The 20,536-nt window shown below is 35.1% G+C and overlaps 1 long non-coding RNA gene and 1 pseudogene across 2 annotated transcripts; both read right to left on the bottom strand.

Moving 5' to 3' along the window:
* Positions 1–3,625: 3,625 nt before the first annotated feature.
* LOC143536756 (uncharacterized) lies at positions 3,626–4,456 on the bottom strand. Its single transcript, XR_013135934.1, has 3 exons — positions 4,296–4,456; positions 4,036–4,265; positions 3,626–3,976 (listed from the first exon to the last, which is right to left on the bottom strand). It is a non-coding gene; the product is annotated as an uncharacterized LOC143536756 (long non-coding RNA).
* Positions 4,457–6,888: 2,432 nt separating this feature from the next.
* On the bottom strand, positions 6,889–13,062 carry LOC143537937 (ubiquitin carboxyl-terminal hydrolase 15-like; annotated as a pseudogene). The gene is made up of 14 exons (XR_013136167.1): positions 12,561–13,062; positions 11,533–11,932; positions 10,519–10,879; positions 10,141–10,441; positions 9,929–10,066; positions 9,636–9,729; positions 9,418–9,498; positions 9,171–9,327; positions 8,960–9,083; positions 8,688–8,845; positions 8,503–8,587; positions 8,214–8,426; positions 8,066–8,127; positions 6,889–7,590 (listed from the first exon to the last, which is right to left on the bottom strand). The product of XR_013136167.1 is annotated as a ubiquitin carboxyl-terminal hydrolase 15-like (transcript).
* Positions 13,063–20,536: the final 7,474 nt, after the last annotated feature.

The raw sequence follows: 20,536 nt of genomic DNA, 5'->3' as shown, positions 1-20,536 counted from the left end.
TTCTTCATCATTGTATCCATTTGGTGGTAGGCGTTTTAATACCAAGTTAAAATCTATTTTTATGTTATTGATAAAGATTTTTATTTTTGCAAACCTTTTATTAAACTTTTCCTATTATGCGTTTGAACTCAATAACTAGAATTTAATTCATAAGATGGAGTATGCACTATGAAATATTTGATTTCTTTATTTACATAAAAATCTATAAAACTGCTCTCATTTTTCATTTTTTTTTAACAAGGAAACTAAAAAAACATGTGTTTTGTGCAACCGGGTTAGCACATTTTTGATATATGGCTAATCAAACAGGTACCAATGTATGTACCATTAAAATTAGTTGTATTCCGTATATCGACTACCTGTTAACACAAACACATCCGCACGTGGCAACGAACGAGTACAACCGTATAAGACCTTGTTTTTACTTATAATAATACATAGTGCATTTACTTGAACTTCCATCAATACATTAAGACTTATCAAGCCTTGTGCATGTTCTATGGGAGGGACAATATTTCTTTATAAATTTACATTTGAAAGTTGAAACAAAACAACATTACACACAAATTTAAAACATTCAGAGTCAACCATCATGCACCTTTAACATACAAGAGATTGGTCAAACCTTATATCAACCTCCACAACCACCTCCACAGCCACCACCACCACATCCGCCACCGCCACACCCGCCGCCACCACACCCACCACCTCCACTATCCCCACCGCCACCGCCGCATCCACCACCGCCACTAGCGCCAACAATCACAGCAGCTGCAGCTGCAGAAGCTGCAGCTCCTGCAAGAATAACCATTCCTCCATCTTTTACTGCAGTTTTACCTGACTCAAGGTCACGGTCGGTTCGGAATGACGGGTCATTGCGGATGGTTGGCAGTTTAGTGGTGGTTGGAATTTTGGTTTTCTTTTTCTTGCCAGTATTAAACAAACAGCACAAAACAATGACTGCTGCAGCAACAGAACCGCAGACTATGAGAGCGATAGCGTACGCTTTCATCTTTGATTCTATGAATGCATGATATTAGAATGTTGTGTTGTTATCATATTTATAGCATAAGGTTGCTCGGAGATTATATTGCTAATTTGATATATGCACCAAATATTCCAAATGAAAGTCAACTATGCAAGAAGACTTTGTCAAAACAAGGAAATGAAGGAGTAATGCTAACAAAAGTTATATGATTTGAGTAATTGATTTCAGGGAAATTTAATTATAAAGCAAATTCCTTTTATAATTATAAGTTTAGAAAATAAACAGGCTTGTTGTCCGCTTATCTGTCTCTCTATTGTAATTGGATTCTTTTGTGAAAGTATCAATGATACTAAAACATTTCATTCGGTTTGAACAAGTCAATCTACAAACCTACGCAAACTCGACCTTTTTTTATCTAAAGGTGTTTACAGGAATCAACCTAAGACTACTCGGACCAATGTTTTCATAATCGGACGGTCTACTGGTTCAACCGGTCGAACCGGTCAAACCGTCCGAACAACTTTGGTCAAAAAATGACGGGTCGGGCTGGAAAAAAGATTTTTCAAAAAAAATTTATTTTTTTCCATAGAAAACCGGTTCATCCGGTCCCCTGGGAGCCAAGCGAACTATATAGAACCGGACCAGTCGGTGGACCAAATCCTGGTCAGACCGGTTCGACCGGCCGGTCCGGTCTAGTCTCAACAACACTGACTCGGACCACCCGAACACGCCTAGCCTTATGCTATATTGATAGAAGTAGGGATCTTTAAAATGCTCGAGGCTTGCTTAAATCGGGCCTAGCAGGCTCAACTCGGTTTGTAAACGAGGCGAGTTCAAGCCAAGGTAAGCTCGTTTGTTGGTTCATTCATTGGCTTTTTAGTTGGCTCTTTTAAATTAAAGCCCAAATTTAATATATAAAAATTGTAGCACAAAAAGAGTACTCAAATTCTATACTCTGTGTGTTAAATATTTCTTTTTCCTCTTTTGAGTATTCATTTCATTGGGATATGATGAAAAACATAAAGTTTGGTTACGTTTTCTTTTTTACCAAAATATTCTTTTGAACAAACAATTCCACCTGATTAAAAGATGATTTCGCCTAAAAGATTAGAGCAAATTAATAAACAATAAGCAAACAAATAAATAAACTAATCAAATAGAATTTAGAAACTATAACCTTATTTATGTTAAATCATCTACAAAAGAATAAACTACAATAATAAGTATTGCACATTAGCTAAATGCTACAAAAACTTTCCACGTTCCAACAGGTAATCAACTTCAGAAGTACGCTATTGGGGTTTTTTTTCCCATGAGAAAGCCCAACAAATATTAGTCTAGGGTCTTTATTATTACTATTATTATTTTCTTTTAATGAGAAAAAGAAAAGGAATAAACTATATTTGTTGGTTATTTCATCCTATTGAAGTTATATTTGTCAAACTAGTTTACTTTTAGAAAATGTTGGTCAAACTAGCCTATTTAAGGAAGTTTCCCTTATATTTGGTGCGTTTTTGTGAAAACAAGAGAAGTAAAGAGATCGAGCAACAATTATTTTGGTGATATCTCTTACTTGTCTGTTGTATTTTATTCCATATACTTGATGTTCGCTTGTATCAATATGATGATTTGTGTATGCCTCTAGTATACCTAGAGAATACATAGTATTGATCTATTATTGGTGATAGTGGATTTGAAGCGTATCTAGTAATCCCGTGATTTTTACTCTCGGTTTTGAGAGATTTTCACGTTATAATTTTTGTGTCCCTTTTACATTTAAATACCCAATTTGGAGTCGGCAAGCCAAAACTAAAATAATATGTCCCCAAATGAAAAAATAAATAAATAAGATCTTATTTATAGAAACTGACTGTAATAGTTTCATTTAAGAAAACTTGTTCATTTGACTTTATTATACATGTGCATGAAGCTTGAACTTACATATAAATCAATGGAATATTGTACAAGAATAAACATATTTCATATATGATAGGTATCCGATTCAGATTAATGGCGATGGAAATTGAAAATGAATTAAGTAACATAAACCGAAACTAGAATTGATATGAAGAAAATGATCCTATCGGATCTTACAGACTCGATAGACTAAAACCGAAGTGTTCCCAGGAATGTGCCCTCTCTCAATGCCAAGCAAAGAGCCTAACAACTTACTAATATCATTCCTCCCCTCCCTAATGAGTTATTAACCTATTTATAGAAAAGGAAATTACACTTAATACCCTTCTAGAATAGACAAATGATACTTGACTAACTATAGCATGATTCCTATCCATATACAACTGGTCAAATGTTAGGAATAGTTTAATGTGATTTGGGCTATTGAATTTAGGCAACTCTTGACTCTTTCTACATTTGAAGGAAATTTAATTACAAGACATTAGTAGACACGACATTTACCTGAATAAAATGCCTTCTAGAATTCATTTGTTTATATGGTACAAAAATTCATGTAGAAGGCTTATGTCAGGTTGCTAAATGGGTCGTGTTAACAGGTTGATGAATTAAGCGACATGAATCATGAATCTGAGCAGTGAACACGGCATGTGTATTTGCTTGTTGACACAAAAACAACCAGAAGATGTAGATAAATGATTATGTTTAAACTATATATTTTTAAGATTCAGAAACCGAATAATACAAATATATGACAAATAATTTATAATATTACAATTTACAAATACGAAAAACTATAAAACAAAAGCTTAAGAAACAATAATAATCAAGCTACCCATATATTTAAAATCTATAACATATATCTAAAAATGAGGTTTCGCCTTGGTGGTTTTGTTCCAGTAAGTGTGACAACGATTTGATTTCCATCCTAGGTGAAGATGTTCATGCCCTGTTTCTCTCTATACGGTGCACCAGCATCATGTCGCAAAGCCATGCGCAGCAACACAAAGAAGATGTACAACTTATTGATTATAAGTCTTCCGAATAGTAAATGGAAGCATACATTTGATGATCCTTAATCCATTTGATATAATATGGTCTCAGCCCTCAGGTGGGGCTCAGTTGGTAGCTACTAACTTACTGCATCATAGTCACCAGTTCACCACAAACACTACATTTGTGGTCTATTTGACCACCTTGGCGCACAATTCTTCAAGTACTGGGTTGGTTCTTTCAAGTATTATGGTGGCCCTGGTCATCATTAAGAGGACAAAAGAAACCAACATGAATGTTTTATTTAAACATCACATAATGAAAAATTTTAGCTTTTGACAAAACGGGTCGGTCTTAAGAAAAAAAGTTACTTAAATAGTCAAGACATAAATCAACTTACAAAGACAAGTCAAGACATAAATCAACTTACAAAGACAACAGTTCAACCCAAACTAGGGATGTGCGTGAAACTCAAAAAACCGATCTGAAATCGAAATATCAACCAAACCGAAACAAAAACCGATGATTTGGTATTATGACTTCGTAAAAATCAAAGCAAACTTATTAACTTAAAAAATAGATTAACCCGAATATTTTAACCGGAATGTATAATAATCAATTAACTATTAACTAACAAAAAATTTAGGCCCAAATTCACTATTTTTTGCCAGCTATTAATTTTGGTCCAAAACTTTTAAAGCCCAAATCGCAAAACCGAACTGAATCAAAACCAAAATAACCGAAGCCGAATGTTTTTTAAAACTCAAAAACCAACATTACAGCTTTTGATTCAATTTTAGCCCAAAACCGAACCGAACCAGTTTAGTCTAAACCCAACCACCCCTAGCCTTACACTAAATTGACAGAAGGAATCAGCAAGCAATTGATATATAATCATTAAGCATATATATAACCTCAGAAGCTCGGCACAACTATAATAGCCACACCAGGATAACAACTAAAGCTATGATAATAATAATGCTTCATAAGTACCTGCTATATTTCATCATTTTCCATTCTGTCAAATTTAAAAAAAAAATCAAAACTTTTTAAATAAAACTGTAAAAAATGAACAAATGAGATGACTCAGATGAGTAAGGATTTATAATCAAATTCAGCCAGCCGTATAATAATATAAATCAAAACCACCTGCAGCAAAAGCTGGGCAGTAATAATTTATTTAGGCACTGAATCAGACAAATTGATCATCATCTTCATGGTCAATTAGCTAGGGTTTTGAATTGAAATCAAATTGGGATAAAAATGAAAATGATTTAGGGTTTAAGCGTTAGTGGTAACTTTATAGTTTGGGAAAGTTTCAGTAACACCCTTCATCTATATCTATGTTTCTAAAATTTAACCATGTTCGTGTTTGCGGGTTAGTATGTTAACATGACGCGTCTAGAAGTTTTACGCGACACAAATCTAAAAGTTAGGTCAGGAATATGAACCTAAACACGGTACGCATATTAGCGATTGACACTAACATGAATATGGATTATTTTTTTAGAGTATTTGTATTTTGTAAATGCTACCATTACAAGATAGTTTAGTGGTAAGGCACATGAATGGTATCCAAATGATCTCACTTTCGTTCAGGTAAACATGTTGAATAGTCATCGTCGTTCAGAAAAAAGGTATTTTGTAAATACGAAAATATAACCAAGAGTTATGACTTATGATGGTGGAGGAAATAAAGAAACGATGGCTATGTGTTGTGGTTTAACTAGCAATGGCTAGTTAAACCGTCGCAGATAGTTAACTTAAAAGTTGTGGGTTAACTAGCTAGTTATGATAGTGGAGGAAATAAAGAAACAAAAAAAAATGATTGGTTGTTAGTGGGTGGTCCCGCCTTCCATCCATTAAATAGCTTGTTGCTACATTAACATACTCCTCTTAGCGCCGCCCCCTTAAGTCTTGACATGGTGTAGCTAGCGTTAAGGAGATGATAGGACAACCAAAACACCAACGTTAACCAACCACAACAACTAGGCTAAATATGTGTAAAAGAGTTATCTTTAGGGAGAAACTTGAGAGTGAAGACAAACACAAATGTGAATTTCGGGTTACGTACACAATCCTTAAGACCACTTCTAAGGATATGCCCGAGTAGCGTCTAGCGATTTTACAACACTGCACTCGAATAACACTTGTCTCGAGGTCGTCTTTCGAGGCTCCACGCATAGCCCTTGGTTGGACGACAAGTCATTCCGTCCCACTTATTTATATAGGCCACTTGTTTCGTCCTGCCTTAAACTCATCAACTGACCTCAACTCGCAACTAGTGGTCATGTACACTTTTTCTTACCACACGCAAGAGTAGCCAACATAAAATATAACTTCTAACTATACTAATAAAAGAAAATAATGAGGATGATGTGGCAATCCCACATTCATTCTAGGCCTAATCTCTCTTCTCATTCTTCCTACCTATCCATGGGTTATGGAGCAAAACCATATTAACAAATGGGTTATAATTTCCTTTCTAATTCTCTAACTTATCATATCATTCATTTTAACTATCCATTGGTAATGGGCCAAAATAATTTTAGCAAATGGGTTATAATTTCATTTCCAATTATCTAATTTCTCATCTTATTTATCCTACATATCCATGGGTCATGAGACAAAACAGTTTTGAGAAATGGGTAATAATTTCTCTTTTAATTCTCTAATCTCTCATCTCATTTATCATAGTTATCCACGGGTAATTGGTCAAAACATTTTTTGCAAATGTTGTATATAAAAAAAATCAATTTTGTAAAGTTGAGATTTTAGACTTCTTATTGTTTATACAATTTATTTTATCTTCTTTTTACCTATAATTCTGTTCATTTCTTTTAGATAAAGTATCTTTTTATTATTATTTATTTGATAAATCCCGTGTAATACACGGGTTCAAAAGCCAGTAATATAATATAGCTTAACATTTTCAAATAAAAGTAACATGTTGGTGCTTAACCATATACCAACTTTAATCCAAAGAAAATAATAATAATAACTCTATAAATCCAAATGCCTCATTTACATAACAATTGGAAAATTTGAGGCACCAATACCTAACCACTATTCCAAAAATCTTTCAACAATTTCAACCACTTATACATACCAATATACCATTCATACATACCATCTATGTATATAAACCACAATGGTTATGATTATGGCTATGATTATGGTTACTACTACCACTACAAGGCGGGTTATGTAATCTATAAGGCGGGTTACCCGTTTCATAACTTTTCAAAACGGATCTTTTCTCCTCACCACCTTCCTCGACGAATCTCGTGTGGGCCCTACTTTTTGAAAACCTGCCACGCGAGACGACTGTGTTATGATTGAGGTAATCATGAGGGGTGTAAAGGGTGTTGAAGATTGAAGATATCGGGTCAGTGTTGTTGTTGTTGTTGCTGTCGTTATAGTCAACGGTGCTAAACGAGTCGCGAGTGCTTTCGGTAGTGAAAGATGCGTCGTCTGAGCTTGTGAATATTGACCAGTCGCTTGATGTGGCGTCTGAAAAGTCAACGTTTGATGGTCTTGTGTAGTTGTGATGGGTTCCGGTCAAACCTCCTTGGAAACATGTTGACTCTTGGTGGTGGTACAAGGTTGACTTTGGCGGTTTTGACTTTGTAAAGCTGGAAGCTTGGTGTTTAGAGTGTTTCCGGCTGTAACTTCTCGGGGGACGAGGGGATGATCTGCAAGAAACATCAAATATTTTCTTAAAAACTGACTAGTAACCGAAATAACCGACAAAACCGAACTCAACTCAAAACGTCAGTGTGGTTTAATAATTTCTAAAATAACAAACTTCCGGTCCGGTTTTGGTTTTGCATCCGAAAAACCGAATCACTAATAATTAATAAATGCATAAATGGTATGGCCCAAAAAAATTTAGCTCAAACGTATAATAATCATTTAATCATTAATTAACAAAAAAAAAAAAAAAAAAAACTTTAGGCGCAAAGTTTCAGGCCCAAATACTTTATTTTGGGCCGATTAACTCGGCCCAAGATTTTCAAGCCCATATGGCCAAACCGAAAAAACCGAACCAAACCCATTATGGAAACCAATATAATGGTTTTCAAAAACCTAAAAACCGATTTTTTTGGTTTTTAATTCGATTTGAGCCCAAAACCGACCTTGTGTACACCCCTAAATAAGATTGTTTACCTCATGTAAAACAGTATGTATGCACCTTCCGACATCACCTGGTTCAAAGACACTCGGTGAACCTGCAACTCAGGAAGACATTTATTGTAACTTGAAGACACAAAACAAAGTAATGAGCATGTTATACGATTATGAGGATGTTATATACCTGGGAATCATCTATTCTTGACCAATTGCCTTGAAGATCTTTCACATATGATATATAGTGACCTGAAAACGATGCATTCATCGTGTCTAAATGCACCACGACACCATAAAGCAAGTATAATGGAGGAATGTCATCTTTTCCCGTCATAAACGGGATCATGTCCAACATTTCAGGATACGCGATACACTTATTTAACTTTCCATAATTGCCCTCCTGATAATAACCGAAACGCTGAATCAAAATCTTTACAGAAACAATAATTTCTTTGAATAAAAATGAAGTCAAATACATGAAACCTCTTTAATACAATTGTCAATACATTTGGAGCTTCATGTATAGCCAACTGCTTTCGAGCACGAACATAAGAAGCACACCTTCAAAACAAAATAATTTAGTAGACCGTTACTTTTTAGATTTCAATATAAACAACAAACCGACAATATATAAAGATTCCAATATTAATAAGCAACAAACCTTCCACATCTATACATGTTTTCTCCATCCAAATCTTCCGGGCTTGTGAATTGGGCTAATGCATCTTCTAAAGAGTCGACCTGTCCGTATATCTCTAAGGTAAGGTCCATAAAGTTCTCAAATTTATCCGATTCATGACGACATTTCAGACATTCGACCTAGTATTCAAAATAATATTTTTTTTAGTCAACTTGAAAAGAAAAGTAATATATATCTACTACATTTGTCTTTTTTAGAAATTAATCAATAAAAATGCAAAAAAGACGTTCCACCTTTGACCGGAGTTGACCGCCGAAAGTATGTTGAATAAAGGTTGTTTCTTGCAATATAGGATCAACTACATCTTCCCCACCCAAACCCTCCAAACATATAGATTGCATCGTGGTGATCAAAAGCCTAAAAGAAAGAAACACAACAAATTAGAATTAATGTTACGTATGTAACACGAATTTACAAAAATGTTGTTTAAAAGCATTAACCAACCTTAAAAATTCATGCGCGTCTTCTTGACTTCCGTCACCAATTTGGAAACTATTACTTCGCATATGCAAAAGGATGTTGCTAAGAGACAACGGCTCGCTACTTAACATCATTACATAATGCTCAAGTTCACACATTAGGCACCAACTTTTTGCACAACCTAATGAAAACAAGATAAATAATAAAAAATGAATCAACGAAATTATAGTCCAAAATTAATTGACTTGCAAGAATGAAAAGTACTAATTACATGTTCTTGAATGTGATCTATGAAGCAAATAGATAGTCAAAGGCTTGGTAGTCATCAAGCATTGCATCACGGCATTTGCATTAACAACTGCAAGAATCATAGTTAACGAGTATTAAATGTTTTTCTAAATGAGTTAGATTGATTATTGAAATAAAAATGTAAAATTACCAAAATACCCCTAACTATAAGCATATAGATAGGCAAAGGCTTTATGGTAAAGTACCTATTTCCACAATTAATAAGTCCCCTCGGAGAAAAGTCAAAGTCTTCATACTCAAAGTACTTCAAAAATTCGTCATACGGAAATAGCATCTGAAAATGTGAAAAATTATCACTTTAGCAAGATTCGGTATAAATGAGGTATCGGTGGGCCCGTGAGTTAACAAAGGCCACTTAATCAGCATAAGCTGACTAGTTAGCAGGGTATTGGTAGGGCCCCTGAGTTGTCCCTGATGAGTTCCAACAATAGATATATGTATATATGTAAATGAGGTGCAAAAGGCAAACTTACTTTTATTTTCTTATGCTTGTCACCGTTGATTTCTGAAGTTTCAACTCTGCATGCTTTGTTGACTTCTTTAGACCAATCATCTTCATAAACCCTTACTAATAATACCACTGCCTTTCACATTACTCATTTGTGAACCATCTGCACCATAACATACGAAAAACGGGATTAATTTATCTAGATAAAATCAAAATTCATGATATCCTGAAACCTACCCGGCTCATCAGCAATTTGGCCCGAATTTTCGGTTCTTGAACACGTTTGATCGTTTCAGAATTCCACCGTTGATTTTTCTAACTTCTGCAATTTGCTTCCGGATGAATACAATCTTGACTTTATCATATTACTCTTCCTCGGTGGGCATCTCTCAGTTTCCACATCCAATGATTTCGCACCATTTTGACCAAATGTTATCGAGTCATGTTGACCGTTTGACTTCAACCCCTCATGCTTCACACCAACAATATCAGCATTGTTTCTTTCCGGAATAAATTCTTTCGAATGACTTCGTTTTGCCTGCATTTAGCAATTTGACCATAAAATCATAAAAAATAGTAAAATTACCATAAAAATATATGAAAAAAAAAACTCACCTTAAGTCTGATATGAGTTTCCTTAAATGGTGTATTATTATCATATGAGGTGGAACATGTGTCGGGTACCGAATCTAACACATCAGAATCTTCTCTTGAAACTTCCTTATTAATTTTGCAACGGTTTCGTTTATCTGAAGATTTTATTTCTGAAACAGGCCCACAAGATGCTTCAAAAGAATCATCTATTTCATGCCCAATATTGGAATTTAAGTTTTCGGTTATCGATACTTGCTCATTAACGGAAAATAAGTCTTCATTTGATGCAGATTTAGGAGATGAACAGCCACTATTAGCCTCTAATAGTTGACACTCGTGTTTATGAACTTGCCTCCAATGAAGTATTTGACACTTGCCCGAACTGCATAAATGTAGTGAATTAATAATAATAATAATACTAATAATAATAATAATAATAAAAGATCACATAATAAAAAATTTTAAAAAAACAAAAAAAACCACTAATGACCATCTTTTTGCAACTTTTTCTTTCAACATTTCAGCTAGGCCTATAAGCGAACCAGACAAAAGTTCGCTTATATTTGTTTATTTAATAAACGAACGAACATGAACAAAGAATTTTGTTCATTTAGTTAAACAAGTCTCGTTCGTTCATTAATGTTCAAAAATAATGTTCGTGAGTGTTCATTTAAGTTTGTTTGTGACCGTTGGTTTACGCTAATTTATGTTCATTAGTTTACTTTTGCTTAAGTTTGATCATTAACATATTCGCTTAAACTTTTAGGCCTGTCACAACTTAATCTAATTTAAATAACTTTTTAGGCCCAACACATTGTTGTTCGCATTAATTTTGAATTAGTTTTAGCTCAGTTATGTTCTTTCATAGTTATGTTCGTTCTGTTACATCCATGAAATGTTCACTTATATTGTTAATGTACAAACATAAACAAACATGAACGCGCACATTTTCTTAACGAACGAACACGAACATGCTCCGTTCGGTATGCATTATTCAAAGCAAATGTAAAACACAAACCGTTGAAGTAAACATACCAATATCGAACCATTTTGCAGCGTGCGCAACGAGTCGTCGCGGGATTACAACATCTAGCACATTCATGAAATCTATTAACAACCTTTGATACCGACACAACCGGTACATCAACGGCTGCAATCATACACTCAGCCCTCAAAGATTCTTGTGCAGCAATCTGAGCAAGAACCCTAATTTTATCTTTCTTTTTCGAAACCTCACTCCATTTTCCCAACAAAATGTAAGCAACAATCGGAAGCACAACGAACACTAAAAATAGACCAAGTAAATCGGTTTCCTTCGGATGGAGCATGGCCCCACCAGCATACTCATGTCCAACTTCACCCCCCAACAAACTGTTTTAACCGAATCACAAATCGGTTAATTTCAAGATTCTTATAATAATAATAGCAGATTAACCTCACTGAGTCACTGCAAATAAAGATAACTAAATTAGAGCATAAATCATAAAATCATAAAAAACCCTTAATTTAATTTGGGAAAAAACATATTCTTGAATTACAAAAATGGTAAACAACTAAGCAAGAATCCATTTTGACCTAATTTTTTATTTGGGTTTTCTTTCTTTTTTAGTGAACTAACAGAAATAGATAACTTCAGTTGGAGGAAACTAAAACTAAAACTAAACCTCTTCAGCTTCTAGGTCCCAAAGCTTCGTTTTTAGTAGGATTGACTTTGCTATTCAAAAGGGGGTTGCGGCGCAGCTTGTTGCCCGTTTGCCTGCCACTTTATTGTAATCGTTTTATAGTAAATTATATTAAACTTCGTTATATCAAACTAAACCTAAAGAAACAACTCAACAAGTAACAATCTTTCCAAGAAACCAGTAAACAATGGCATTTGACAAGACTTATCTAGGGTTAAAAATTGGGCAAAACATACAAAAATCAAAACTTTAAGTCAAAATTGTAAAAAAAAACACAAAACCCAAGATCAAGAAACAAAAACCCAGATGAAATCAAGCAAAAAAAGCAAGAAATGGGTCAAATTTAATTAGGGTTTTGATGGGTTTTGATAAAAATTGTACCTTTTTTTGCTCAAGAACAAGAAAATCTGAAACCCCTTCTTTCTTCTGCAAAAGAATCACAAATAATGTAAAAAGATCCTTTTTTTCCTCAAGTTTCGAGTGAATACATACAAATATTTTGTTTGTATAATTTTTCTCTCTCTAGACTGAATAAATACAAAATTTGTAAGTATAAAATTATAAAATGTACACTCACACACACACTGGCTATTTTGAATTGATACAAATGTTGTAAGCTTAAGGTCTTTTTTGTAAGCATTTGTTATAAAAAATTTAGGTGTTTTGCTGAGCTGGCACACAAGTAGTGGATAATTTTTCTTGACATGGTGGTGGGGTATCCTATGGTGGCCATGTATGTATATATATTGTTTATATAAATTTGTAATAATTTCTGCATCATTTTCATATTATTATGATTTGGATGTGACTTATGAGTTATGAGGAATGATCTTGATGCCCAATTCCCAAATCATGATTTATTTGGATTGATTAAAGCAATATCCTACTTGTAATTAATCATTTTTTGATTTTATTGATTGAGAATTATATAGCCTTAGGCTGAGGGGTGTGGAGCGCTAGGAAGGGCGCAAGAGGCCGGACGCTCGCGTCCCGGGGCGCGAGCACCACACCACCGAGGCGCGATAGGGGCGCGAGAGAGGCGCGAGAGCGGAAAACGAGGCAGGCGCCAGGGTGCTAGCGGCTGAGAATGGCGCAAGAGTTTTCTTGGAAAGCGTGAATAGCCGTTGGGGTGTGTTTTATTTAAAAAAAAACGTTTTTTTTTCCTATATATAATAACAAACCCATATCAAACCCATTTCAACACCCATATCAAACCTATTTCCAACTCGATTTTGTTTCTCTGTATTAAACATATATCAAACCCAAACCAATATCACATACCACACCCAAAACCCGAAATCACCCCATCTTCCAAACCTTTTTTTAAAAACATGGCTGGAAATTGGTACCCAAACCTAGAATCAGATTACAGTTACGACGATTTATGGTCGGCACCGGACCAACCGATGTTTTATTCGGGGTCGCAACAACCATCCGGCTTTCAACCATCCAACATACAACCGTCTCCTAACTTTGTTGTTCCGGAGACACAAGAACCAGAACCAGAAGGTGAAGCTGCGGGACAAAGAAGACGCGTCCACCGGAAAAAACAAGTTGCAACGGACGGGTCGGGTTCGGGTTCGGCTTCGACCGGAAGGGCGAAACGGAAAATCACTCCGTGGTCATCGGATGAGAAGGAAGCCCTGTGTCGGGCTTGGATAGTCACTTCTGAGGATCGGCGTTGCGGTAATTGTTTTAACGTTTTTAAAAATGATTTTTAATAAAAAAGTTAAATAAAAAAGTTAAATGACTTACAAATTTATTTATGCATTTTGCAGCGGACTACCAAAAGAGCAAGGTCTTTTGGACAAAGGTTAGGGAGACGTTCTATTCGCTCGTTGGGAGTACAGAGCGGACCGCCGATATGATTTCGGGTCGGTGGACCGAAATCAGAAAATTTGTCGGCTTGTTTACTAATCTGTTCAACAGGAACGCCGGTCGTATGAGACCAAGTGGCAGTGACGATTTGGCGGTTTATAATTTCACTGTCGAAGAGTGGAGGCAGGAGTGCCTGCGGAGGTATGGGACGGTGAAGACGTGGGACGATGTAAAGGTGTGGGAGAGGTTGAGAAGGTGTTCTAAGTGGGTTGAGCTGGTGGCGCCGGACGTTGATGCGGAAGTAGGGCCGAAACGGACTAAAACTAGTTCGTCTGGAGCGTACAGCACTTCCGCCGGGTCGGATTGCCGGGTTGGATTCGACCTAAACGTTGCGGGGGAGGAAACGTCTTCACCGCCGAGGAGACGGCCATTGGGAAGGGACGCCAGGGGCAAAAAACCGGCTGAGGGGGAAGCCGTAAACATCAACGATCTTGTTGAATCCCTCAATAAATTCAACAAAACCATGGAGGTGGTCTCTAATGACAAAAAGGAAAAAAAAAGAATGAGAGATTTGGACTTCCTTGCAAGAGACTTCAGCCACCTAAATCCGGTCGACCAAATGCTGATGGAAAAACAAAAGGAACGTATCCGGAAGAGGTTGATCGAAGAAGACCAAGCCGAAGAATAAGAATAATGTTTTTTTTTAGTACTTTAATTTTTTTTTAGATATTAATGTGTTTTTTTAATTAATGTGTGTTTTTTTAAATAATTTATGAGTTTTTTTAATAATACGTTTTTTTAATACATTTATAAAAAAATAAAAAAATAAACCGCTCGCGCCCCCTCTCGCGCCCCTCCACACCATGGCCCGGGGCGCTATCACCACTACCAACACCCATCTTATCAAGTTTCTCTCTCTGCCACACGTCACAATATTATTGGCTGGCGCCCCCACTCACGCCCCCTCTCGCGCCCCCCACACCCCTCAACCTTATAGGGCTCTTTGTCAACTCATGACCACACTTGAAAGTAGAGGTGCAAATCTTAACCGGTTAATTGAATAGAAAGTGTCGTTAATCCGTGTTTAACAGGTTAGAGGTGACACGATTAACACAAGTATTAAACATGAAAATGACTCGTTTAATAATTGATTTTGATGGTTTGAGAATGACAGTTATACATTTTATGTATCAAGAAAGAGAAATAATGTACTCCGGTGTCTTAATTTTAATTATTTTTTAAAAAAATACAAAATTGCATAGCGTACTTTTTTTGCTAAACAGGTCTTATCGTGTTTAAACAGGTGCCCATTATGACGGTCCTAAATAGAAACTGGAATCTTGTTACTAATCGGTACAGTAGAAACCGATTTGGACTTTTGAGATAGAAACTATTATGAACTTTTCAAAATCATCTCTCATTTTTAATCCTATAAAAGAGTTTACGGGCCGTGTACAGTAACTTATCGACGCCAAAAGACTTTAACTTTGTTTCAGTATGATCGGGTTTGCTATTCAAAAATGGGTGGCTGCGCAGCTTGTTGCTCGCTTACCCACATCTCTATTGTAATTGGATCATTTTATCTTATATACGAAGACACTTTTTGTTGCTAAATAAAAAAAATAAATAAAATCCTATAATTTAACTAAAAAATTGTATTTTTTTCTAAATTTGTTCTCACTTTTAAAAAAGTGATTACATCTCATTCCCCATGCATATCATCATTCAATTAAGTAATACTATTTTATTATTTATTTATCATGTTTTTTCTATTTCTTCTACTCATATCCATCATTAAAAAATGATATAAAAAAACACATGGAGAATAAAACAGTAATAAGTAAATTGAGATGTATGTTAGTTTTTTTCACAAAAATATGGAAGATGGGATATGAACGCTTTTTAATTCTTTATAAACTCTATTTTTTCCTAAAATAAAATCCTTTTGCTGACATATTTTATGATGTTTCATTTGAGTCTAAGTAGGGAAATAGCATGGCATCTTGGGATATTTGGCAAAGCATATCAGTGACATCCTAGAGACCTAGACTATGTATTTATTTTACAGTGGTAACTTATGCTGGGTGTGATATATAAATATAGTAGTAAGCCTTACTTTTGGGGTGTTGCAATTACGCATGTCGTAAGCAAATTATCACATTACGTATAAAAAGATAAACATGTATAGTATAGAAAATTAATAATACGCCTAGTATAGAATGTTGTAAAACTATTACATAATTACGCTTGTTAATTAAAAGTTTTACTATTACGTAACATGTATGAATGATTATCTCGCATAATAAAAAAAACGTGTTAAATTAAAACTGTGCTACTTGAGCGACTACCCCAAAGGACACACATATATTATTTCACCTCTTAGTAGTTAAGCTTTGTGTTATTTTCTTATTTCATATTTGATATGGTATTTAAATATGTAACTTAAATATATATTGACAACATTTATAAATATATGTAAATGGTTGACGTTACAATTTTCCATTATTGGTGGGTATTAATTTTTTAACCTAAAAAGGTTTATGATAAAAACAAACTATTTATCACATAAAAACGAAGGATGCTAATGATGGTTACTAAAACCTTTTGACAAAGTAATATTGCATGTGTCTCAGTCATATTTTGATCACATGTCACTTTCAAAGCGATGTCATGTGAAATCTTATCTTGTGGAGTTATATTACCAACTGGTCGATTGATTATATCCCCTTCTCCTAGAATATATAACATCTATTATTAGGCACAAGTGACATCCATTTTTACACACACATATTTATATATACGTGATAGCCAAATAATTGGATAAATAAAGTTTGAATAATACATCACATATCACCAAATGTTACATTTACAAAACATGATTAAAAATCTATGACTTAAGTTATCGTATAATAATCGTTTAACGCACAATAGATACGTGAATCACGCTCAAGCCCATTTTTACAAAAACGCTCAAGCCAAAAGCAAAAAACACTCAAATCGAATTCTAAACCCTGAATACGCTCAAGTGTAAAATGAAAATGCTCAAAGGTTAAATCTGATTGCATCAAAGTCAAAGTTGATCAATTACATATCCAATGATGATTAACTGGATCAATTTCAAAGTTTAATTGATCAATTGCTAAAAACAAACATGTGAACTGTATTATGGCGTTTCTCCGACAATTTGTAGGTTCTCGTTGCTAATGCCGGTGATGGTGACGGAGGAGTGTTTGATGCCGACGATTGGTAGATCTGTGGCAGTGGAGATGACTTGATGGAGTGGTGGATCGGTGGTAGTGGTGGTGGAGATCGTTGGGGCATATTTGTGATTTAGGTTTTTTTCTTTTAGATCAAAGGGTTGTGGAAGTCGCGTACATTATCGTATGATAAAGATTATTGTATTCTATTTTTTATCAAATATTTATAATCAAACTATTAATGTACTAGAAGATACATCAATATATATAAATAAGGTCTAAGAGGACATGTAGAGAATGAAAACTCATTTGAGTTGAGAAAAACCATGAAAACACCATGTAACATTATTTTTTTATTCTTTTTACATACGTAATATATGTTGTTACATTTAATACAAAACACTGAGAAAAAAAATTGTTTCGTAGTTTTTTTACATTTTTTTAAAAATTTTAAACATAAATGTAATTTTACTTTTACATTTTTTATTAACTTTAATTGTAGACCATAAGATTCAAACTTTTATTAAAAACATGTGGATGAGAATAGTTTTTTATAATTTTCTCAACTTAAATGAGTTTTTAATTTATTCTAACCCAAGTCTAAGATTGCTATGTTTATTACGCTCTACAATCATATTTTATATTATTATGGGATATTGGTTTTTAATACTTCCAACTTTCTCTCGTTGGTAGATAACACTCATAACTTTCACTTTGACTCCCACCACTCCCAACTTTCAATCTATTTGTTTCTTGCACTCCTGAACTTAACGGTCCCTAACTCCGTTAGTTGAGATGCTGATGTGGACGTTTTAAGGTTGAGTTGGCGTGTCTACATGGAAATACCCTTTTAAAAATAATTGAAAGTCAAAAAACAAAATATTTTAATATATAAATTATTAAAAACATAAAACCCAGCCCCACCTCCCCATCTCCCCTTTGTTCACAGGTCATGACCGCTAGAACTCTTCCCCCCTCCGGCGAGCCACCACAACCGTTGAAGATTGTCGTAAACCACCACCACCATAGCAGGAAACCACCACCACATCTCGCTTACCTCGTCTTCACCCTTCTACCATGGCCACCGTCTCCACCAACCCCCATCTGCAAATCATCGTCCAACATCCCACCCCCACATTAAAACCTTCATTATCTCTCTCTAGATATGTGTTTCGAAACCATGATTACAGTTGCTATCAGATCCGACAGTTTTATCAGCAAAGGGCTTTGATTACAAGCCATAATTGCTCCACCATTATACGATTTGACAGCCCTAGCGGCGTCGGCGATGCTGATTGGGAAGAAATACACCCTGATTAAGTTTTCGACAGTCATGATTAGAGTTCGTTTATGGTCCTAGGGCGTGGGGTTGGGTTTTTGCCAGCCATGAATAAAGTTTGTTTGGCCGGTGGTAGTACTGTTGGCGGCGGCAGTTTTTATAATATTTGTTTGCTAAAAAAGAAAAGAAAAAATACAATATCCATGTTGGTAGCCACGGAAGCTAACAACATCATCTCACTAAAATAACAAAATATTATAAAAAGCCACGTCAGTGTCTCAGTTAACGTCGTTAGCCTAAATTTAACGGGGGAGTGATAAGAACAAATAGGTTGAAAGTTGGGAGTAATGGGAGTCAAAGTGAAAGTTGAGAGTGTTACCTACCAACGAGAGAAAGTTAGGAGTATTATAAACCAATAGTCTTATTATTATATATTGTTTTTTTTAATTTCTCAATTCTTATATACATGAAGCTGCTATGATAATAGGTTGGTAATATTCGATCATGAATAAATCTAAAATGCTAGTGGTATAGTTGACTAAGTGAGCAATAGTATGTTCAACTTAAAGCTCGAGGCATGTGCTTCAACCTAATGTCATTGTCATCTATTAATGGGTTTTGTGTAGCTAACAAATCATTATGAGATCGGATCTAAATGTATTATTTTTAGTAAATGTCCAAACCAGTTGGTCAGAGTGACTAGTCGCTAAACCCAATTTATTTATTTATTTTCATAAGTAGTTTGTTGAATTACTTATCGAGATAGTTTCACCCACTTTACTTTTGGGGGAAAATAAACGAGTTGGTCTTAAGTGTATGCGTACTCCTCGTCCTCGTCGAACCCGAGTACTAAATTTCGCATGCTTCATAAAGGACTCGTACGGCACAAATATATATGTGTGTATGTTAGTTAGGTCGTTACGAATTCACTTTTCATCACGACATGTATAGTCGTGTACCATGTTTTTAATATAAATGTATTAGAATTATCGATGTGGATTTCTTCATAAGTATGCAAAGTTATAGCCAATATACAAATTTAATGTTGCAAGAAACAAATGTTTTAGGCTTAGGATCATCCCACACCATCTATGATCCTCACACACCATTTTTTCCGATATACGGCTCGTATAGGGCTATGCGGTCGTATAGCACCTGAATCATGTCAGTTTGTGTCTGATGTTGTCAGCCATCGATTATAGTGCCTCGTATAGCCCTATACGGCCGTATAGACATTTTTTTGAATTTTTTTTATATATTATCTGACTTGCATCATATTTTTTTAGCAATTTTAAACGTTCTTCTTTTCGACCCTTTCATGTGTTGTATAGTACCACTGAAAATTTGTTTATGCGGGCCGTATAACACTATAAGACTCGTATAGGCTCGTATAGTTGTTTTCCGGAAGCGATCAGTAGTGGTTAAAAGGCAATCTAAATTTTTCTACAAGTGTTTTCTATACGGTCGTATAGCCATATATAAATGTATAGGTTTAATGGTTTATCAGGGAGCAATACGAGTCATTTAATGCCTATACGGCTCGTACAGGTCTATACGGTCGTATAGGCCGCAAAAAGTTGTTTTTTTGTCCCCTTGTCAGTCATCCGTACCCTATACGGCCGTATAGACATGTGGGGGTGGTGTATGAGGGCCACGGTTTTAACATATACAAATGTGTGTAGTTTAAAAAAATAGAAAGTAAATTACGATCCATAGGCCATATCCATTGCAAAAGCCCAGTATCTTACCTTCGGTATAAACCTAAGAGCCCAGTACTATCTCTGGCCCGTATTGTTCTGCAGTTAGCCAGCCCATCAGGCCTTAATGGATATTCAGAAATCAGAACCCATCCAAATAACCAATCCAATTGTCCAAATAGCATAAATGATGCTAGAGCAATTAAAACTGGAAAATCAAAATTCAAAATATTTATATTTTGGACGGGTGTTTAGGTATGAGATTATGGTATGAATTTTTTTTTGATGATTTGGGATTAATATGATATCAGGCGGTATCCACCTGATTGTCCGAAATCAGCTTCATACGTGGTTACGTGCATCAAA

The sequence above is a fragment of the Bidens hawaiensis genome, unplaced genomic scaffold (genome assembly GCF_021521415.1).
Source record: "Bidens hawaiensis isolate Kalapana, Puna unplaced genomic scaffold, B.hawaiensis_p1.1 tig00000780_1, whole genome shotgun sequence".
NCBI classification, from domain to species: domain Eukaryota; kingdom Viridiplantae; phylum Streptophyta; class Magnoliopsida; order Asterales; family Asteraceae; genus Bidens; species Bidens hawaiensis.
Note: the sequence above shows the minus strand (reverse complement) of the source record. Positions and strands in the feature narration are given on the sequence as shown.